The following is a 21723-nucleotide window of genomic DNA, read 5'->3' as shown; positions in this document are numbered from 1 at the left end:
CTTCCTTATGGTTGGAACTGGCTTGTCAGTTCCACCCATGAACTCTCTCTGAAAGGGTAATGCCACCACTAGGCTGACCTTCATAACTTTTCAGGAAGTCAGATACAGATCCCTTGCTGAAATCATGAGCCAGACACAAGGCATTTTCAAACCCTAAATAATCCCACTGACGTGCCACAATACCTGTCACGTACAGAAACCTTAAATGCTATTTGCCAGTACATATTTGCTGCATCAACACAAGCAAGCTCTTTCAAAAGATTTTTGAAAGGTGGGGGGGCTCTTTTGAAACATCCCACAGAGTATCAACACACAAAAGTAAATCGAAAGAATGTGGTGCTCCTTTCAACATCACTTTTCCTTTCCTGTTTCAGGAAGAGTGCCCCCTTTTGAAAACTTCTTTTAAAAGAAAATGTGTGTAGACACTCCACAGACCCTGTTTTGTGTTTTTTTGTTTTTTTTTTTTTGAAAGAGCAGTCATCATGGGGCCTGATTTTTCGATCCCTAGTCCTTTCTTCAAAAGAGCTGGAGGCTGTGTGGACACTCTCTTTCAAAAGAGCAGAGCTCTCTTTTGATCTGCTTTGTTGTGAGTGGACACGAGTTTTCAAAATATGTTTTTTTGTAAGAGATCTTCTGGAAGGGCTTCTTTCAAAAGATCTCTGTGGTGTAGATGTAGCCACAATGTCTACAAAGGCAGTCTGTCTCAAAGACACAGGTAGAAGGAGCAGACTCTTCTTCTTATCCTCTGTCCCAGACTTATCCCAATGGAAAAACAAAAAACGAAAATCCACCAGCAAGAAAGCATGCAAACAGGAAGCTTGCCCAGAAACTCTCTCTCGTTTTCAATGGCTCACGGAACCCCATGTATCAGTCATGTGGTTTGTAGAGATGTTAGGAGTGGAGGTAGGGGTAAAAGTGGGTGGAGGGACAGAGGGGAGAGGGAGAGACAGAGTATGAAAGGGGGCTTTGCCTCTGATGCATTAACGAGCATTTGGAAGTTTAATTTCTGCTGCTGCTGCTATTTTGAGGAGAAAGTACAGAGCTTTCTCATAGGGCGGCAAGCCAAGCCGCCTTCTCCGTGCCTCACAGGCTCACTTTTTTTAAATGATGGGAAACACTTTTAGACAGACACTGGCACTCATAAATTATACAGCCTATTTGCATATTCCAGTCATGAGACATTATGCAAATGTGACATGATTTGCATAATGGATTCCTCTTGTCGCTTCACCTGCTTCATGGTTTTAAAAAACAAAATGAAATAAAATGAAAGCATGAAAAAGTGAAAGCAGCAAGTTCCCAGTATTGCCAATGTCTCCTCCCATCTGCACTGTAATTCACCATCATTTGCAGCAGAGACTGGGGGTGAAGGTGAAAGAAATAAAAAAAAAAAAACAAAGCTCTCATGCGGTATATTTTGTTCTTAATTACAACAAGCCAACTTTCTCCTGGTTGAGATTCTTCACCACAAGCAACACATCTGAGCCAATTAAAAACACAAAAAATGCAGGGCTAGAGGACAAATGTTTAAAAGGCAGCAATATTCAAACTGCCTACCCCATTGGTTCAGTGTGCTTGGGGTGGGGAGCCCTCTCCTTCACAGTTACTTAATTAAATAAAGTTGGGGGGGAGTTGTTCATTATAAGAAGTCTTTTTCCCCCTACTAAAACTTCCATATCTTTCATTTTTAAAAGCGAGGCGGGTGAGGGAGAAAAAGGAGGAGGAGGAGGAGGAGGAGTTGCTTTCATTACTTATAAGAAAATATAATGGCAACATATTGCAAAGGATGAGACCACAGCCCGCTGGCTTTCATCAGCTGTTCCTCAATACACAGACAGCATTCCCTCAGCAGTGGCTTGGCTAGTTTTGTTGAGGGCTTTTCTCTGCCCTCCCTGCACCAGTGCAAAAGACAGAATTGTGCCAAGCGGATGGTGTCTGTACCTTGTGGGAAAAGTTAACTGTAATTCTTCTGCTTTTAAAATCAATTAACCTGTGTGTTAATTAACATCAAGTCGATGGAGGGGGGAGGAGGAGTGGAGGGGGAAGGGAGGAGGGAGGGAGGAAAGAAGCTGCAAGGGCGGATGGCAGAAGAGCTGGCACTGTGCCATCCATTCAGTGGCAACGCCACAGTTTCGTGTGATAACAGCAGCGGGTATATGTTACAAGGGCCCTGTATGCGGGCCAGACAGTGCAGTACAGCTAAGGGAGATTATTCAGACCCCCAGGAGCAAACAGCAAGCAGGCACTGAAGGCACAAGTGCCAGGATTACAGACTAGGTTCTTCCACTGCAAGCCCATCCTCGGACACAGGGAGTCGTCTATTGGGGATCTGGGGCACTCCCCCACCGCCGAGGCACGGATCTGACTTTTCCCCCCCTTACACGTCATTCTGCCGCAGTGGAACTAGCACAACGAATGCTTTCGCACCCTGTGAAACAAAGGCCGTCATCTCCGCCATGACACCGCTGCGTTCCAAGCCGAGGCCGGCATCCTGGAGTTTTTAAAATTAAGGGAACAACAAAAACAGCCAAAGAGAAATCACAACAACAAAACCCTCGTGCCCGTTCACCGTGCCAGGGGCTATCTGGGCATCTGTCACAGCAGAAGGCGCCTGTGTGGGGCTTTTCTTCTTCTTCTTCTTTTTTTTTTATTTTTCTTTTTTTTTTTTTTTTATTTTGGCAAGCTGTTGGCTTGTTTGACATTTGGGCTCATTTATAAATTAACTAAAGAAAAACAAACAAACAAAAAAAACCCATAAAACCCCCCAGCCTAGTCAACAACAAACAAAAGGGAGTAGCCGACATCGAGAGAGAAATGCCACAGGAAGCTGCAAGAATGCAGGCTACAGCCGATGCCACTTGCCATTCGGAGAACCTCAGGGAAAGGTGCCAGTTCTGCAGCTCGAGAGAGACACAGAGAAGGGAGCATAAAGGTCTCCACACAGAATTCCGAAGGAAGCCTGGAATACAGCTCTTCTAGGGCAGGATCAGAGATGCACACAGCCTCTGCTGGGAGGAGAGGAATGTTTGTAGAGCTATAGCTAGAGATGCTTATCTGTATACACACACACATACATGCGCATGCATGTGCACACACACACACACACGCACAGCCTCAGACATTTTCAACCACATAGATGTGTATGAATGTGAGGTATGTGTATGTTTATGTTTATGCACGTGTGTTTCTTTCTGTCTACACACAGACACACGTGTGCATGTCTCTCTCTCTCTCTCTCTCTCTCTCGCTCGCTCTCTCTCACACACACACACACACACGTGCCTGTGCATCCCATTTTTTTACCCAGGTATACACTGAAGACAAAATAAAAATCATACTCCAGCAGCAAGCAGGCAGGCAGAGATTTATCTACATTCACTGCTATCACCAGGGAGATGAATGGGGCCGATCTGAAGCCCTTTACAAGATCCACTATGGGAGTGAAGGAGGAGGAGGGATGCCACACAGACATGCACAAACTTGGAGACGGCGAGATTTGGAAGGTGCTACTTGTGCAACCTGGGTGGCACACCGGAGGGGTGAGAAGGAAAAGATTCACACACACACTTTGTGGGGCTTGGGGCTTTTGGAAGCGGGTTTCAAGGACAGCTGGCTACTTACGTTATCTGCGCTGCTGCGGATCCTGAAAGGTGTTCTGTTGGCACCGGGCGCTGAGCCAGGGATGGGCGCTGAAATCAAAAGGGAGAGACAAAATACAGTCATACAATGGGAATATCAATTGCCTCCTGCGGATTTTACAAAACATACAAACTCTTTTCTTTCCCTTTCTTTTTTTGTAAATGTGGATTGGCGCGCGTCCTTTTTGAATGGAAAATACTAGCACGGGATTTACAACCCAGCTACAGGGCTCAGGATTAACAGCGCTGGCATCTTTTGGGCATATTTTTCCTCTTAATGAATGAGCTTTCGCTGTTAATGAGGAATAATCGTTTGGCTAATGAGCTTTGAAACATTAAGAGAAAAGAGGTTTTTTTTCCCCGTTAATCGCCCTGGTGCGACCGCCTGGGTGGATTACAAAAGACAGCACTAGGAATGCAGTACAAAGGGGGGCAACGTCTTCTGGAGTGGGATAAATGCAGAGATGGGTGATGTATCCCTGCATCTCTCCTTCCTTTGCACTCTCTGCCAACTGCTATGGGTTTCCATAACTCCGCAATCAAAGTGGATGTTCAGGAAAGATTATTACAGTCAAACAGTGAAGCGTCAGCTGTTAATGTCTCCAGTGTTTAATCATCATACAGTAGAACGGTTTTATGCATATTTCATTTGCATATCATTAAACGGTGTTAGCATGGGACATTCAGAGTCAGGAGAGGCACAAAGTTGGCGGGGGGGGGGGGGGGGGGGGAGAAAGGTCCCTCTGATGCCTATCTTCAAATGCCAGGGACTTGTTCAATGAGCTGTCTTCACTTTCACTAAAATCATGATGATAGGAAACCTCTGATGTTGGATATAACCTTGTATTCTTCTAATTCCAGCAGAGTGGTGTATTAAAAAGAGGGAAATTTTGCTGCACTAGACATTTAAAGGAATATAAACTCCAGTGGTATGGAAATAGGAGCTCTTTGGGGAATGCACTGGCAGAGCCAGCCACAGCTTTGACAAACATCACTATCCTATCTGGTTAATATTGATAAAGGATAACATAGTAAAAGCAAAACAATGAAGACAACATACATATTAACATGGGAATTATATGTCTCTTTTTTTTTATCAAGGTGAAGAGAGGGATGGAACCAGCGGTAATTTACTCCCTAATTAGTGAACAGTTGCCTCTTTTTGTTTCCTTTTTCTTTTTCCTTTCTTGCTTCTTGGAAGAGTGTTGCCACTGTTGACGTGATTAATCAATTATCTGGTAGCTAAGATCAGTCTCCACTGGCACTGGACGGCGAATGAAGGTGATGGTGGCGGGGGAGAGAAAAATACAGTGGACTCTTTGTAGATCTTATACATGCACAACATATTAATTGGAGTCTTTATAAAGCTCCATCAATGGACTATTTTATTCCTGGTAGGACAGCAGCTGATTAGCCACTGTTGGCAACTCTTCAAATATCACTTCTACTGGGGGGTTTTTCTGTAATTGTTTGTTATTTTGCTTTATTTTTCCTCTGGATGGAGAGGGTATGTGTGCAATGCTACCCTACTTCCCCCCAGATTTTGAACAGTAATACAGACAATTTGGATTTCAAAGCAGTTCCTTGTGCAAAATACACACCAACATTTGGAAATGCAATGCTGTTTTATAGTTAAATTCCTCCCCTTCCTTTTCCTCCACATTTCTTCTCTTCCAAACCTTTGTCTCAGCTGTGAATATTCAGATGAGGTCTGATGTGATTACACTGTACAATTACTTGTGCACATGATGATGGTGAAGGAAGCTGAGGAAAGAAAGCCGACATGCTAAGAGCTCATTCTGGTCTTGTTTTCTGTATTTTTCCCCATCTCCATGGCACTGCAGCACATGCAGATGTCGCTGTTGTTCTTTATAAACCCTAATGATATGCAAAAGCATAACGACCCCATTTGTGTGCAAAGCATCAGCGAAATATTAAAGCGGGGGAGAGAAAATACTGACTGAAGGAATGTCCACATAAATTAGTTTTATTTAAATGAGCAGGAAGGGGGAGGTGGCAAGTCAGAAGAAGTCACATGGAGTGCCTGCATAATATTAATATGCAGAGAAACTGCTCAGCACAGCTCTAGGGACAAACATGCACAGCCTACCGCAGCACGTTCATTAGGGAATGGCACAGCCCATTGCTGGATTTACCTATGTAGGCTGCCCCATATTGCAGCCGCGCCACCAGGCAAACGTGCCACTGGGAGCCTCTTTGAGGCCTGGAAGCTGGCTGACCAGACACTTCTAAGTTTTCATTCAGAAAGTGCCCCCAGAATGTTTGCCAGAAGGGAGGAGCTGCTTCATGTAATGATTCTGCAGCACTGGAGCACTTCAATGAGGGCATGAAAACAGAGCAGTATGTAGCTGGGCAGGGATTCCCTCCAGTTCCAGCCTCAGATATGTTCTTCAAAGACAGGATACCTGGGGCAACAGCAAATAGATCTCTGCCCTACTGGCTTTGTCTCACTATCACTAAAAACCAAGGGCAGAGACAAGCTCTTTCCAGCTCAGGCAGCTATGGAACAGGGGTATTCACTGCAATCACTATAACAGGCTGCAGAAGACCTGACAGAGCCATCATTGCATAACACAGGTCATATCCTTCTACCAGTAAAGCCCCTAGCTTTAGGGCATTTGCTCCTGTAACAATTTCAGTTATTGCATCACATAATAAGTGTAAAAATAAGGGTATATATAGGGTGGGGTTACTGGATATTTTGTAAGTATGTTCAGGTAGAAATATTCTGCTGTATTGACCTCCACATAACAGCAAGGGGTTAAACAAGTCATATCCAGGGGATAAACAAGCAATGGCAAACAGTAATGTGGTCATTGCAGCTGTGGTTCCCTGGGCTTAATCAGAAAAAACATGTCCAGACATGTATAGCCACACAAAACGCGAGAACAGCTCCAGCCAAAACAGTGCTCTCTGCAGCACTCTGGACGCTGGCATGGCTCGAGGTGCGGACAGGGCTCTTCTCCAGAGAGATGGGTGCCATTGGTTTCTTCCCTGCCTACAAAATGAGCAGGTGAGACCCAGAGACAAAGGCAATTCAGGTGAGCTCTACTATGAAAACAAAAAAAAGACATCTTTCACCCCACACTGCAGAAACAGATAGACAGGGCCTAGTCTGTTACCCTAGAAACTCCAGGGCCAGGTCTTTGGCTAGTGTACGCCAGCATAGTTCCACTGGCTACAGAGCAGTTACCCAGATTTATCCACTGGTGGATCTAGCTTAAATGTAAGTCACAAAAAGGTCCTCAATGGTCTGCTGAAGAGTTCTTGAGGCCACAGTAACTGGGGTATGAGGTCAAGCCAGGTTTCCTCCAAGCAGTGAGCAGGTGCGGAAGGGACCCATGCAGAAGAAAATCAGGATGGACAGACTAGTGCTTCTCTTCGCCTATAATTATTCAAAGGGGGGGCAGTTGGGGGATGGGCTGTGGCAAAGAGGGAAACTCAGATGAGGCTGCTAGTATGTACTCAGGCTCATGGACTCATCTATCTTTCTGTCACTGCCATCTTCATGCTGCATGAGAAATGAACCTATCAGCAGAACACAAACACACACACACACACAAACGGTGAAAAGCAAATCCCTATTAAGGCCACTGGAGTTCTATGATGCGGGTCTAATTTATCTAGTCTCTACTTAGGTACTATGATACTCTTGGGACAATTCTGCAATTGTAACATTTGGAGTCATAGTAAAATTGCAGAATTCCTCCAGGACTGCACTATGGAGTGGCAAAGTGGTCTGGAGAACTGAGTAGGAAGGGATGGAGGTCAGGTCATCCTATATTCCAATCCTAGCTCAGTCTACTCTATAGCCCCACATAAGCCACTTCACCACTCTATAAAATGTAAATGCTGTAAAATGGGGAACGGTATTTATCAATCTACATCCCAGAGTGTTGCAAAGATTAGTTAATGGCTATACTGTGCTATGAAGGTCATCACTACATAGTTACCAATGGGCTTTACAGACATGCCTAGGATAAATCAGATCAAATCATAAACATGAGACCTCTGTCACACTTCAGTGCAGTGTATCACTACCCACTTCCAAGAAGGATGGATCACAGGTACCATTGTCTAGGTAAGCATCTCCAAGTAAAACAGAACATCCCTGGACCTAGGTGAAAGCATGAATACACCCTGCATATAAGACATGACAGGGCACAAACCACCTGCGAAATATACATTGGGGCCAGGAAAATATAGAATAATATAGGTAAAGCAAATATATAAAACTAAAGAGAGAGATGGCAGTTACAGGATATGTGCCTGTCTGCATCTGGTCTCTGCACTCAGGGGACCTGACCTCTGGCTGGCTTCTTCTCTTTTAGACTGTAAATTCTTTGAAATTTAAACAATCTGTTTGCCTGTGCTGGTGCAGAGATCAGTCTAATGGGTGCTTGATCCTGTCTGGGGCCTATGAGCACAACCACTATAATCCATCATTGGCATGTATATGGATAAGAGGGCAGGGATCTGAAAAGAAGTATGTTTCTTGTATATTAAACTCTCCTTCACATCCAACTGCACTTCAAATGAAACAGGATGGGAAGTGGACAGAGGCAGAAGGAAGCGTGAGGGGTGCCTCAACCGTGCCTTGGCTCCCAACAGTGAATGGAGGTCCTACCTTCTGTTTCCACAGAAGTGCTCTTCAGCATTACACTTGCAGACCAGGAAGGAAGGTGAGAATTTCGAAACGCACTCAGCTTCCACAACTGAGGCCAGCTTTACAAAAAGGCTCAAAACATTCGGTCCACCCAGCAGCTGAAAATGTGCCCATAAGCGGCACAGCTGAGCTCTTTTGTCAATACGTGCTCACAAATCCAGATTCTATGTTCTATGGCATTGGCACATGAGCTGTTGGAGGACGCCAGAGGTTTTTCCTAGCCTCTCATTATATTGTCATTTCATTCTGATGCATTCCTGAAAGCTCCTGAAACACTTGTCTTAGGTTCAAAGTGCACTCCTCAAAAGAAAACATGCCTGCTGGATTTTCTGAGGAGTAATTTCTGTTCGTTTACACCTCATAACATTGATGAGTGAATCATGGCATAGAATCACAGGGCCATGCCACAGAATCATAGAACCACAGAATACTAGAACTGGAAGGGACCTCAAGAGGTCATCAAGTCCAGTCCCCTGCCCTCATGGCAGGGCCAAGCACCATCTAGACCATCCCCAACAGATGTCTGTCTAACCTGCTCTTAAATATCTCCAGTAATGGGGGTTCCACAACCTCCCTATGCAATTTATTTCAGTGTTTAACTATACTGACAGTTAGGAAGTTTTTCCTTATGTCCAACCTAAACCTCCTTTGCTGCAGTTTAAGCCCATTGCTCCTTGTCCTATTCTCAGAGGCTAAGAAGAACAATTTTTCTCCGTCCTTCTTGTTACCCTCTTTTAGGTACTTGAAAATCTCTATCATGTCCCTCTAAGTCTTCTCTTTTCGAAACTAAACAAGCCCAGTTCTTTCAGTCTTCCCTTGTAGCTCATGTTCTCTGGACCTTTACTCATTTTTGTTGTTCTTCTTTGGACATTCTCCAACTTCTCCATATATTTCTTGAAATGTGGTGCCCAGAACTAGAAACAGTACTTCAGTTGAAGCCTAATCAGTGCTGAGTAGAGCAGAAGAATGACTTCTTGTGCCTTGCTCTCAACACTCCTGTTAATGCATCCAAGAATCATGTTTGCTCTTTTTGGCAACAGCACCACACTGTTGACTCTCATTTACCTTGTGGTCCACTATGACTGCAAAATCCCTTTCCGCAGTACTCCTTCCTTAGACAGTTGCTTCCCATTCTGTATGTATGACATTGATTGTGCCCTACTAAGTGAAGTACTTTGCATTTGCCCTTTGTCACAACAGCCAGGAAGGAGGCTTGCCTGTAGATCAGGAGAGCGGGTACTTTTAGATCACAACAGAGAATGATCAAGGATGCAGACAGATCACAGAGTATTTGGTGGGCAAATTATTAGGCCCTTTGCAATGGAATGGAGCAGAAAGTGGCTCACCAAACAGCATGGGGGGTGGAAGTGTAGCATCAAGAAAACTGAAGTCATATCCTTATAAGACAAAAGAAGGCTTATTGGGCACACTAGAGGAGAGACTTATTGTGGCAAGGTGAAACACAGCCCAGTGGCCAAAGAGGCAGGGAGGCGGTGCCACTGAAGGACAGGGAGTGGCATACCAGCTGTGCCCGGTAGAGAAAAGACTGTGTGTGATGGGCTGCGAAGGGAACTCATCTGAAAAGCAGTGAAGGTGATTTGGATAGGCTGCTGGGATCTAAATGGGATTATGGTGGGTCACTATGAAATGAGGTACAACAGAAAAATCTCAGAAGTCACTTTAAGGCAATCTTAGAGGAGAGGGGATTTGCCATCTCAGCAGGGTGGGCTATTCAGCCAGAAGGCCAGTAGGTGTGATGTCACATTGGGGACATACCTTTTTCTGATGAAGGGATCGTGTCATGTGAAGGCAAAATGGCTGATACTAGGGGCTGGGGCAATCATTGCTGAGTAAAGGTGTCACATCAGAAAGGGGAAGTTCAGGGCTGTGACATTATTTAGGATACAATCAGGAGCAAAGAACAGCTATGTCCTCCTCAGATCTCCAACCTACAGTGCCTTTTACACTGCTTTGGTGGTAGAGCAGCCACTCCTGGTCTCCTTACTCTAGCATGTAAATTACCCCCCAATTATAGTACATCAGTGCCATAACTAGCCCCTCTTGAATTACACTGCAGGGCAAGAGCACAAATTTCCAGCTTCAGTTTTGCTCCAGAATCTGGAGCCCAGACCTCACTTGGAGAACGAAAGCTTATATATATACTCTGTGATTTTATTAATAGAAAATGATACACACAAATCTTGTTATCCTGAGAAGGGTTTTCCGAACACTAATGACTATCTTACCTACTCCCTAAAATAGCATCCTTAGGAAAGGGTACAGACCAAATGTTATTTATACACAACTGGCTCAAAAATCAGTAGCACAAGTAGATTTATTCCAGAAACATAGATTTTAAGTGACAAGTAATGAGGCATAAAAGTCAGAACTGGTTACAAGAAAATAAAAATAAAACACAACTAATGCCCAACTTACCAAGCTAAGTGAATTCAGATTGAAGCCTGTCTCACAACATGCTTCACTAGTCATACTATCTGAAACGCTTTCAGTCAGGCTACCTATTCGTCCTCCCCCTCCCTCCCCTTGTCCAGTGCTTCTTTCTTTGTTCTTGAAGAACTGTGGATGCCATGGGTGGAAAACAAGGGAGTAATAATTTTGGGCACCCTTTCTCCTTTGTTATAGCCCTTTCTCTTCTTCAAAAATCATCTCCAGCTGTTTCTTTGTCAAGATGTATATTTTCACTCACAGCTTCTTTCCTGCCAAACAACTGCCACTTCAACAGATGATGGTCCATTTGATTTGGCTGACACCTATCTGAGTCATTGTTAATCTTTTGTCTCTGGGGTCCTGGTTGTGACTTCATGCTTGGAACGTCTTAGTAATATGATAATATAGGTTGCACTTCCTGTACCACCCCCTACCCCAGCTCTTCCCCACAGTGCGGCTGCCAGGGCTCCTTGACTCCAACCTGGCTCCCTGTCACTACCGGGCTGCTGGAGGGGATTCCCGGCCCAGATCTGCTGTCAGGGGTTCGCAACTGCACTGCAGGGCTCCCTGACCCCAGCGTGGGCTGCTCCCCACTGCTAGAGGGTTGCTAGTGGGGCTCTCCAGCCCTGGGTGTGCTTCCAGCAGGGATCCCTGACCCAGGCTGGGCTCCCTGCAGTGGGGCTCCCTGCCACCAGTGGGACTCCATTTCCGCTGCCAGCCAGACTGGCTTGGAGCAGCTGGGGCTCTCTGGTCCAGCCTGACCATAGATGATGCTGGATGAGAGTGTGCCAGATGAGAGAGTTTCAACCTCTATCATATAGCAGAATCTTTTAACTTTACACCTGATGTTCCCACATCTATTTTATCAGGACAATAATGATCACCAGATTCTGAGTTCTTAAATTATACCTCACAGGTGTACTTGGTATAAAAATGTATCACAGTCTTGTAAGGAGGGTGAATATAGGTGTACGTACTGTCACACAGGCACCACTGTGTCAGGGTTTAATGCACTCTGGTGTATGAGAGAGGTGCAAGAGGCAGGTCACAGCAGAGTGGAGGGAAGTATGTTGAGTGAATGGGAGGCTTTTTCACTAAGGACACTTTTGAACAAGCCACGTTCTTGCTCCAAACACACATAGACAATTGAGGTAGCTCAAGAGTTAGATGGCCAGTGAATGGGGAAAGGAACTCTAAGGAGAGTGGAAAGAATGAAACTAAGAAAGCCAGAATACCACAATTCTAGTCCTTCCATCCATTTCTTCAGCCTCCCAGGGAGCATGAAGTAGAAGTGTATAAAAATACTCAGCGTTTATAGGCCACCAGCTCCTCATTCCAAAGAGAGCAGATGGAGCTTCACAAAAGAGATTACGTGACTACTAAACCTTGGGAGAGGTGGCTAGTTACAAGCCAAGGAAGGGTGGTCATGTACTGAGGAACATGAGGGCTGACCTAGGCACTGGCAGGTCCATGCTGTGGAGCTGGAGCAGCCATGGAATGAAACTAGACTCTAACTGGGTTGCATGGGCAGGGTGTACTAAGCCTGAGAGAGAAAGGTCTTTCAGAAGGGAATAGCTGCTAAATTCAAAGGATTGTTTGAGGAGGTTGAACAAGGTGGTTTGGAGCTCTATCCTAGATGAACCTCCTGCAGGGCATTACATACACTTCAAACAAAATCTTTCCTGTATTATATCTTCCCCACAAGGTCTCGGAAGCCTAATGAGAAGAGAAATCCCATTACATTTAATACTGACTGTGGAATTCACTGGAGCTGTTTGAGCTTTTTTTTATGTCAACCAAACCTAAATCCATGCATTAAAACTCCTGCCCATTCTTAAAATAAGACTAAGGTTGTGACACAAACTGTGATACTCGGACTGCAGCTCAGGAACTTCCTATGCCCACTTTCCCCATCTCCTCAAGCATATGAATTTAGGAAAAGATACAGTAAACTCTTTCATATCCAGCATTATATCATGTGGAATTCTCAAATAACTGGCACTTTAACCATAAGTAAATTTGAGTTATGTTCTCCATAAGTACAGTATAGCGAAAGCAAATACAAATAAATACAGCAAATACATGTTTACAGTGTACAATACTACTATTTCTAGTAAATAAAGTACTCCACATGCATTTTTATTTGTTTCTTGATATCAAATCTTGTTTTTCTTTAATATTATGCATTGCTAACTACACCTCTCTATCATCCAGAATATTTGACTATCTGGCAAACTCCTGGTCCTGGGGCTGATGAACAGGAAAGAGTTTACTGTATTAGCTTTCACAAAATACACCTGGCTACATCTACACTACAGTGATCCTTTGAAAGAACTTCTTCTGGAAGTTCTCTTCCAAAAAAGAGAGAGCCCCTCCACAAACAAAATGCAGATAGAAAAAGCGATAAGCTCTTTTGATAGAGAGCATCCACACAGCTCTACTCTTTGGAAAGAATGGGCCAGGAATTGAAATACCCAGTGCCCTGAGTACTGCTTTTCCAGAAAAAGGGCCCACAGAATGTCTACACATCTTTTCTTTCGAAAGAAGCTTTTGAAGGAAGGAGCTCTTCCTAGTCAGGGAGTGGAAAAGTCTTCTGGAAGAAGAGCCATGTTCTTTTGAAAAGAACTTTGGCAAAGTTTGCAGACAATACTAAACTGGTCAGCACAGTTAAGATCAAAGCAGACAGTGAAGAACTTCAAAAGAGTCTCACAAAATTGAGTGACTGGGCAACAAAATGGCAAATGAAATTTAATGTGGGAAAATGTTAAGTAATGCACATTGGAAAAAATAACCCCAACTATACATATAATATGATGGGGGCTAATTTAGCTACAACTAATCAGGAAGGAGGTCTTGGAGTCATTGTGGCTAGTGCTCTGAATACATCCACACAGTGTGCAGCAGCAATCCAAAAAGTGAACAGGATGTTAGGAATCATTAAAAAAGGGAGAGAGAATAATACAGAGAATATCTTGTTGTTGTTATCCAAAACCATGGCATGCCCACATCTTGAATACTGCGTACAGATGTGGTCACCTTATCTCTAAAAAGATACATTGGCATTAGAAAACATTCAGATAAGGGCAACTAAAATGATTAGGGGTTTGGCACAGGTCCCCTCTGAAGAGAGATTAAAGAGGCTAGGACTTTTCAGCTTAGAAAAGAGGAGATTGAGGCATGATATGATAGCAGTATATAAAATTGAGTGGTGTGGAGAAAATGAACAAAGAAAAATTATTTACTTGTTCCCATAATATAAGAACTAGGGGACACCAAATGAAATTAATGGGCATCAGGTTTAAAACAAATAAAAGGAAATGCTTCTTCACACAGTGCACAGTCTAAGGCTGCTGCTACACTACCATGGTCCTGTCGGCAGGGCCATGGTTATGAGGCAATTTGAAGCAAGCTAATGAGATGCTCACATGCATATTCAGAGTTTCATTAGCATAATGGCAGCTGCATGAACAAACTTCAATTTTTAGATTGACAGAGAAGATGAGGGCAGTTTCAAAATAAGTGCTCCGTTTCTACATTCCCTTACTCCGTTCTAGTTCTGTGGCAGTAAGGGAATGTTGAAGTGGAGTGCTTATTTTGAAGCTGCCCCCATTTTCACTGTCAATCTGAAAACCGAAATTGTTCGTGTGGCTGCCATTATGCTAACGAGGTGCTGAACATGCATATCAGCACCTCATTAGCTTGGCTCGAATTGCCTCATTACCACGGCCCCTCCGACAGGACCATGGTAGCGTAGCAGCAGCCAAAATGTGGAACTCCGTGCCAGAGGAGGCTGTGAAAGCTAGGAATAGAATAAGGTTTAAAAAATAGCAAGATGAATTCATTGAGGTTAGGTCCATTAATGGCTATTAGCCAGGATGGGTAAGGAATGGTATCCTTTGCCATTGTTTGTCAAAGCTGGAATGGATGGCAGGAGAGAGATCATTACCATTTAGTTCACTCCGTCTGGGGCACCTGGTTTTGGCCACTATCGGTAGACAGGCTACTGAGCTGGATGGACCTTTGGTCTGACCCAGTATGGCTGTTCTTATAATTTCAGATCATAGAATCACAGAACACTAGAACTGGGAGAGACCTCAAGAGGTCATTGAGTCCAGTCCCCTGCCCTCACGGAGGCACCAAACATCGTCTAGACCGTCCCCAGTAGAGGATCTATCTAAACTGCTCTTAAGTGTCTCTAGTGATGGAGGGTCCACAACCTCCCTAGGTAACTTATTTCATTGTTTAACCACCCTGACAACTTAGGAAGTTTTTCCTAATGTTCAACCTAAACCTCCCTTGCTGCAGTTTAAGCCCACTGCTCCTTGTCCTATCCACAGAGGCCAAGAAAAACAACTTTTCTCCCTGCTCTATGTAACCCTCTTTTAGGTACTTGAAAACCACTATCATGTCCCCTTTAAGTCTTCTCTTTTCTAAACCAGATAAGCTCAGTTCTTTCAGCCTTCCCTGATAGCTCATGTTCTCTAGATCTTTAATCATTCTTGTTGCTCTCCTCTGGACCTTCTTCAATTTATCCACATCCTTCTTCAAACGTGGATTGAAAGGGTGCGTTTTGCGTGTAAACGCTCCATGTGTTCTTTCGAAAACTGGCCAGATTTTCTGAAAGAACTTTCTAGTGTAGGTGCAGCCCCTCACAGAACAACCAACTAGCCACCTCTCATTTGGGATCTCTACCTTCAGTGTAAAGAAAAATGTCACTTTCTTTATAGGACATGTGCCTCAAACAGACTCAGAGAAGAGAGAGGCAGCTGCAGCAGTACGGAAACCACCACTGCTAACTGTATTACGCCGGGGTGTCCAATCCAGAGCTCTCGAGCTGCATGAGGCTTTTTGAGCAATTAAATGCAGTTCCTACTTGGAGCCTACTATGTGCAAGCGTGACCTTAGCACTCTATCAGTGTGAACACCTGGCATTCGCTCACCTCAGACAGGCACGCCTGGAAACAGGGAGTGAAGGAAGCTCTTGCTTTGTATGAAACTACCTTGGTGAAGGAAGCGGAACACAGGAGAGCCCTCAGGAAGATCCATGCCCGTGATACCAGAGCGACATCTGCCTACTGCTGCTCACAGTGCGGAAAGTACTGCCACTCCCGGATTGGACTGCACAGCCACAGAAGATGCTGCTCGAATCAGTCCAACTGGGGCGCAAACCCATGATCCCTCGCGATCGAAGGATGCCTACTACTACTTGGAGCTACACACTAGGACTGCTGTCTGCCGTTCTCTGCACATGCCCTAGGGAGAAGCTCATGGAAATGGCAGTTGTGGTGGCTCTGGTGGGTCAGTGGCGTCAAGTATGAGCAGGGGAGTGGAGGTGCCTGGCTCTGGGGGAGGGATATGGCATTGAGTTAGAGTGGGTGGGGTTGGGGATGCCTAGTTCTGGAGGAGGAGGGGGGATTGGGTTAGAGCAGGGGGCTGGGGTGCCTGGCTATGGGGAAGGGGGAGAGCACTGAGCCACATAGTATATATTTGTTATCTATACACCAATCTAGATACCAATAAATATGTACCATGAGGCTCTTTGCACTCTATCCATGTGGCTCTGTGTACTCTATCTGTGGCTCTTAGTCCCTAACTGGTTGGCCACTCCTGGTATATGTTATTGTACATGCATAGAGAGGCACTGTGCTCAGCAGCTATGCCAGCACAATGTTTCTAATTACGAACAGGTGAGCATTGCGAAGAAACTCTCCCCACAGCAGGGCTAGCATGGGGCACTTGACTGAATGCTGCAGGGGTGCCATTGCTCTACCTGTCATTTTACCAAACACCCTGAAGAAATTGGTTCTTAGAAAAAGGAAATTCAAACATTTATGAAACATATTGCTATTCAGGAAAGAAAAGAATTGTTTTGCAAATAGGGGCACTATGGAAAGGAGGAGAGAGAAGTGCATCCGTCATTTGATATTACATATAAGCAGTTTATTAAGGAATTAAATATTTATAGACTATAAAGCAAGCAGGGTGATAAGTCTCAAACAGCTTGCTGAGAAGTACATTATAAAACAACGAGTCTGTTGATGACCAACAACATACAGAGAACACAAATGTGGTATAAAATCAAGAAGCTAGGTACGAATCTCCAAAGCTGCAAAATGAGACTGCAATAGAAGTCAAGGGTTGTACTGCAATGTGTGTGTGCAGCCACTATGGAAGGAAAGAGATCTGAGGAGCGATTTAGCTTCCTTCCCTGCCCCAGATACATGTGCAGAGCACTCACATGCCTGGCTATGAATTAATGCCCTCGAGAGATTTAACTTTTTAACACTTATTTTAAATGGAGGTCTGTTACTGGGGAGTGTAGGATTTCTGAAATTGTTTGAGGTAATTTCATTCCTACTTGCTCCCACAATTTTCATTTATAATTAGCACAGTGGCTATGATTCAGAATGAAATACCCACTCCATTGAGAGACCAACCCTGCAAATAATCAGAGGTGGAAACACTCTAAACAGCAGCTTCTCTGCTCCAAGCACATTTACCCAAATTGGACTCCAAATAGGGAGAAAAAATGCCTTTTCACATCCCAGACAGTATCATGCAGTGAAATTAAAATCCCCAGAGGTCAGAGTTAGAACAAATTGTTTGCATCTTGTACAGGTTTAGAATCCTCCTAGTTTGAAGTAATTAGGACATGGTGTTAATAATGCAACTTGTCTATGAGGAAATTCTAATTGAGAGTATTAAACTGAGTGCTGGCATCAACTACGTCACATTGTGACACCACAACTTTTTCACAGTCCATAATGAAAGAAGCTCCAAAATGGTTCCTTATTTTTGTAAAGACAGACCAACCTACAGACACCTTCATTATTTTTGATGCTGAAACTGAAAGCTCTAACTGTTTCAAAGGTTTGCTACAGTTGTGTCCACAGATGTCAGTTCTGATGAGATGTTTGAAAGGACCCAAATCCCAGCCTTTACATGGAATTGTGCTGCTGAGTCACTTAGTCCCTAGAGAATATCCCGCGCATTATGTAGTCTGTTTTCTCAAAAACAGTTACCTTAGTAGCCATTATCCTCCTAAGACATTAGGCCATAGTTTATACAACTAAACAGAGAGAGTAGGGACATAAGAATGTGGGAGACTGCAGACATTACTGCCTCTTAGCTACACCCATTGAAGCCTTCTGAATTATGATCTTTCAACAAGCACAGAGGCTAAGGGGTCAGAGACAATACCATCTGATGTTGTCAGTTGTTTTCCCAATATGTAGGCAAGGCTGCAGCAGTGATTATTGGTTTGATCATGATGATGTCTTCTAGCCTTGCAATCTATGAATACTTGTCTAATACGGCTAAAATGGAGACTCTTCAACTAATAGGGAGCAGTAGTCTTCCCTTCACAAACTGTATGAAAGCAGATTCACCAGAGAAGGCACACAAGCCTAAATTTCAGTTTAATATCAGTTCTTCTGGCTTAGCAGGAATTTCTCTTAAGAGGGTAAGAATCAGTCTCTAGAGGTTGGAGTGACATTCAGAATGAAAGGGCAGACAAGTCATAGACCTGTAAGTCCCACATGGTGAGGTCTTGCCTACCTGCTCCACAAAGTCTGCAGTTTGATTGCCCACCCTGAGATATGAAGCCAGTTAGATTCAGAAGTCACTGCTTGAGAATTCTGGACAGCCAGGACACTTATCACTGGTCTGCTGCAGCACTCTGAACACCATCTGTCCTCCGGTATTGATAGACTTACAAAAAGCCTTGTCATCGCAAGTCACAAAAGTGTTGCATTAAACTTCAACAAAGGAAAAGAATGAAGACTGGAACAGTCCACTAGACTAGGTGGATTTCCTTTCTCCCCTGTGTGTATGTCCTCCCTCAGCCCCTCCCTACCATGCATTTCTGATTTCTCTCAATACAAGCATACCCTGGTCTTTTATTCTCAAGGAAAGTCATCCCTCAACCCCATCTGCTTTTCCAATTACTGTTCTACCTCCCTCCTTCCCTTCAGCTCCAAAATATGCTGACCATGAAGTTTGCAATCAATGTCCCCTCCTCTAGCTCTGTCTTGGATTCCCCGTTTCCAGTCTACTGAGGCCTCCATCACTAGGGTCTTTAATGACTGGTTCTTGAGATAGCTGCATCCTCTGATGCTTTCAGTACTGTTTGTCATCCTCTCCTTCTTCACATTTCATTCTCACTGGGCTTTCGAGATACCATTGGCTGGTTTTCCTTCAATTTTACTAATCATTCTCACAGCATGAATCCTCCTCCTAATCTCCAAATATTTACGGTGTGTATCTGACAGCCCTTCCCCTCTGTAGCCACACACACAAGCTACACATCCTGGCATCTTGGGACCCTTATGGGGATGCACAAACACCTCCTTGCAGCAGTAGACATTCAGAGCCAAGATGCCATTTAACACCTATCCAACACTCCATTCACTAAATCCCACTGCTTCTAAGAGAGCAGGACCCTCAGGAAGAGAGACAGGCATCCTGCCAGTTGAAATATGTAGACATAACACTCTTAGGGCCTGTCTACACTTGTCCCCAACTTCAAAAGGGGCATGGTAATCAGGGTGATGGGAGATTACTAATGAAGTGCTGAAGTGAATACGCAGCACTTCATTTGGCTAATTCTTCCCCGCAGCAACTTTAAGTGTCAAACTTCGAAGTACTGGCATGCTTGTAGCTGTGGGCCTTCAAAGTGCCTGCACGCCTCAATATAACACCAAATTTTTACAGGTCATTAGGCATAGCTGTGCACAGCATAGCAATGCCTACATGATTTAGAAACCTGAAGTCTCATTTTAAAAAGGAACTTATGCACTTAGGAGCTAAGAAATCTCATTGATCCAGGCCAGAGGCCATATTTTGCGGAGTCCTGACCTGAGCCCAATCTTGTCATAATTTTTTTTTAATCTCAGTAGAAACAGTGGGAAGGCATAAAGAAGCTCTAGTCCAGCAGAAATGCATCTGAAAATAAATTTCTGCAAGATCACTCCCACCCTGGAATGGATCTAAGGACATACTGCAAAACTGTTTGCCACAAAGAAGCCTAGAGCCGCGTCTACACGTGCCAGCTACTTCGAAGTAGCCGCGCCAACTTCGAAATAGCGCCCACCACGTCTAGCCGTGGCGGGCGCTATTTCGAAGTTGACATCGACATAAGGCGGTGAGACGTTGAAGTCGCTAACCTCATGAGGGGATGGGAATAGCGCCCTACTTCAACATTGAACGTTGAAGTAGGGCACGTGTAGCCGTTGCACGTCCCGCAACATCGAAATAGCGGGGTCTGCCATGGCGGCCATCAGCTGAGGGGTTGAGAGACGGTCTCTCCAGCCCCTGAGCTCGATGGTCGCCGTGTGCAGCGGCCCCTTAAAGGTCCCCGCCCCCTGCCTTCCTCTGCAGGAAGCTGAGAGAGCGTGCAGGCGGCAGCCCAGCCACGCGGCCAGCCTGCATGCCCCTCTGCAGCCACACACACTCCCCCCACTGCGATGGCCGCCCGCCAGCCCCCCAAGCGACCCCAGGGCACCCCCCCCCAAGGGGAGCCTGGGCTCCCAGCCCGGCAGCCAGCCTGGCAGAAGGCAGCGGGGCCCCTCCCGGACGGAGGCCGAGCTTTGGGACCTGCTGGGGCTCTGGCGTGAGGAGGAGGTGCTCCAGGTAATGGGGAGCAAGAGGCGGAATGCAGATGCATTTGCTCGGCTGGCTGAGGGCCTGGCTGCCGGGGTGGGCCTGCCCGCACTCCTGACCACGTCAGGAGCAAGGTGAAGGAGCTGCGGCAGGGTTACGCCCGGGCCCAGGATGCGGCCGGCCGATCTGGGGCCGCCCCCGTCACTTGCCCCTTTTACAGGGAGCTCAGGGAAATCCTGGGCCCCCGGCACACCTCCTCCCCTCCGGCCACTCTTGATACATCGGCCAACGAGCCCCAGCAGGCCCCGGAGGGGAGCCTCCTCCAGCGATGGGGGGCTCCGGATCAACATCGTGTCCCAGAGCTCCAGCAGGGCGTCTGCCCACCGGGTGTCCCCTGGCCATGGGAGCAGACCACCAGGTATGTACCCCCCCGGTGCACACCCCCTGGGGTTGAGGGGCGGGGGTAACAGACATGACCAGGGCCCTCCACATGCCCAGATGACCATGGCCCCAAGGACAGCAGTGGCATGTCCCTCAGAAGAGTGCTTCAGCCCCTGCCCCCACCCAGCATGACAGTACCATGCCCCATCCCTGGGGATGGGGGGAGCGGAACCTAGGGTCCCCCGGGGGGAGGGGGTGGGACACCCATCATCATCAGCAGCAGCAGCATCTCCCGGGGACGGGGAGCCAGCAGCAGAGGGGTGGGGGGACAAGGGCCACGGCTTGGGGCTCACACTAACGGCTGTCTCCACTCTTCTTCCCCCCCGTGTTCCGCAGCTGCACCATTGGAGGGACTGGAGAGCGCCGGCGAGGTGTCAGTGGTCCCGGACAGCCCACCAGGGCCATCAGTCCAGGCCAGCCCCTCGGCGGAGCACCAACCAGACCCAGGGTGGGGACGACGGCGGAGCCAGCACTCCTGGACGGCGATGGACCCCCAGCTGCTGGTGATCCTCCAGCAGCAGCTGGAGGTCTCAGAGCAGCGCCTGCGGGTGGAGGCATGGGGGGCCTTTATGCACACGTTCGAGCGCATCGCGGACTACCTGGCCCCCCATGCCGCGCCGGCCGCCGCTCTGCCCATTCCACCTGCCATCGCACCGCCATCCGCCACCGAGGGCCCATCCGCTGAGGGGGACCTGGGGCCTGCTGACACCCGCCGGCCATATCTCCTGGTCCGCCCGGCCCCCAGCCAGCCCCGGCCAGGGTTGAGGCCGAGGCGTGGGTGGCGGCCGCCCACCCCGAGCGCTGGACATTAGGGGGTGCGGGGCCAAGGACGTGGGCCCCCCCTCCCCCTTTGTACATATCCCCTTCACTTGTCTTTTGTAAATAGTTTGTATTAGACCCCTGTTATGT

At 46.2% G+C, this 21723-nt stretch overlaps 1 long non-coding RNA gene across 1 annotated transcript in view; it reads right to left on the bottom strand.

The window, feature by feature from the left end:
• Positions 1-3621: 3621 nt before the first annotated feature.
• The window catches only part of LOC142020871 (uncharacterized), a 210341-nt gene continuing 192239 nt past the window's right edge, over positions 3622-21723 (bottom strand). The window contains exon 3 of the long non-coding RNA XR_012647531.1: positions 3622-3689. This is a non-coding gene — a long non-coding RNA (uncharacterized LOC142020871). The remainder of the gene's footprint in view (positions 3690-21723) is intronic.

Source organism: Carettochelys insculpta, chromosome 14, assembly GCF_033958435.1.
Source record: "Carettochelys insculpta isolate YL-2023 chromosome 14, ASM3395843v1, whole genome shotgun sequence".
Classification (NCBI taxonomy): domain Eukaryota; kingdom Metazoa; phylum Chordata; order Testudines; family Carettochelyidae; genus Carettochelys; species Carettochelys insculpta.
This window is presented reverse-complemented; position numbering and strand designations above follow the sequence as displayed.